Source organism: Pygoscelis adeliae, unplaced genomic scaffold (genome assembly GCF_000699105.1).
Source record: "Pygoscelis adeliae isolate BGI_AS28 unplaced genomic scaffold, ASM69910v1 Scaffold34, whole genome shotgun sequence".
NCBI classification, from domain to species: domain Eukaryota; kingdom Metazoa; phylum Chordata; class Aves; order Sphenisciformes; family Spheniscidae; genus Pygoscelis; species Pygoscelis adeliae.
In genome coordinates this window covers 604639-606717 of record NW_008824658.1, presented here as the reverse complement: position 1 = coordinate 606717, position 2079 = coordinate 604639, and positions in this window count along the sequence as shown.

Genomic DNA, 2079 nt, shown 5'->3' with positions numbered 1-2079 from the left:
CACAGTAGCAAAGCGCGAAACCCCTAAGAAAAAAACCACCAGGGGATCTTGGTGGGGTATGGAAAGGTCCCCAGGCTGCAAACGATGCTCCCGACAGAGCCTGGTGTAGGAGGACACCGACTCCTGTGCAGTCCCCCCTGCCTTAGGCAGCAGAGCAAGTCCCAGGTCCCTGTTTAACCCTTTCTCATCCGATGCCGAGGGGCAGCCCCGACTGGTGCCGTATGGATACGGGGTGGCACATGTAAACAGGATTGGGGCTGGACGCATTTATGAGGTGCTGGATTACAGTGTTAGTGATGGCGTGGGAGCTCTTCCGTAAAAACCCAGCCCTTTAAGGGACTGGGAAATTTGGCCATAGAATAGGATATTTGGGGCTGATTTTCTGTACATTTTCTTTTTTTCTTTTTTTTTTCCTTGAATGCGTTTGGTTTTAGAAATGCACCGTTCTAGCTTCACTCATGGACGCAATGCCGTGCTAAACTTTTTATAGCCTGAACAAAACAATACCACTGCAGGCACTGCTCTGCTCAGGCAGTCAATTTTCATCTCAGCCTCCTTCAAAGAGATCAGAAAACAGATCTGGGGCTGGGAAGGCAGCCGTGCAGCAGCTCCGAAGCGAGGGAAGGCTGATTCACGCAGCCTGATCGTTCTGCGAGTTTTAATTATTCCGGCCATACTCCCAGTGTCTGTGTGTCCATCCGTCTGTATTTGTACACACGCACAAAGTGGTTATAAAACCCGAGCTGTTTCCCCACGGGTGAGCTGGTGTATTTTTGGTGTGTGCGGCTGCACATGCACAGATTGATCGACGTGTCAGCGATTTACGGATGTTGCATCATTATTTCTATACCTTTAGTTGCAAGCAAAAGCTTGGTTTTAAATAGAAAATTTAATGTTCCCAGCTGAGCCCACAGATTAACCCTACAATAACATACGACTCTTCCCCGTCTCGGTTTTCTTTGCCCCGGCTAAGCGTTAGGGTTTATACTGGCGTCTCTGGGAACGGTGGCGTGGCCAGGCTGGGAATGCAGGATCGGGCCCTGAGCCCGTGCACGCACATCTTGGAAGCCACCCTTCAGCAGCAGAGCTGTGTGCGCACAGAATAAAGGAATGAGGATTCGGCTTTAATTATTAAGGATTATTAAGGATTTATGCCTGAGAGACGACAGAGACGACTTTGGGCTGCGTGAGCGTTGGTGTGTCTGAGGCTGGTGGTATCTGTCGTGTTCAGACGGTGAGGAGGGGACGTTGCTCCTTCCAAAAAGTGGCCAAGGCAGTGCCTAAGAGGGGTTCCCTCAGAGAAAGTGCTGCCGGTGCCAGAGCCATGCAGGGGAGTTGCCTGGGCAGGGCAGGGGAGCCGAGCCCCGGTTCTCTGCATGGCAGCAATAAAACTGAGGCTCCACAGCTCTGCGGTGCTCGTGCCATCCAGCTGCTGTAAAGGCCTGATCCTGCCATCTTTCCCCAAGGCAAACGCAAGTCCGGTCCCTCTAGCAGGTCTCCTGGGTCAGGAGGCAAGGGGTGGTAGGGCAGGGGCAGCGTTTGTGCCCTGGGGTAGACTGCGGGTACACATTCGCAGAGCCCTGCCAGCTGCTGGGGTGAGCAAGCACAGCATAAAGAAGTCCCAGAGGATCCTACGGAGCTGCCCGAGCCCCACGGGAGGGAATTCCCTCGCATGGATCAGCCCCACAGCAGGGCACTGACTTAAGGGGCATCCTTAATCCCGCAGCACCCCTCGCCCCTGGGGGCAGGGCAGGGGGCCCGGCCGCAGCAACGCAATCTCAGGAGCAGGGGAAGGTGGAGGGGTCGGACCCGAGGCTGTTTGCGTAAAGTTTAAATTTTATTTTATTTAATTTTTTTTTTTAATTATTCAGTTTTAAATACGTGGTGTGGCGCGCCCGGTCCCTCGGGAAGTGGTCATGCAGATCTGAGGTAGAAAACCCGGCACAGGAGCGTTCCCAAATGCACTTCTAGGTAGTTTCACCGCAGCCACACGTCGGTCAGGCAGCGGATGGGGACGGGGACGGGGGGGGCTCGTATTTACAACGCAAACGAATCCAACCGTTTCAGCCCGGCCCGGGA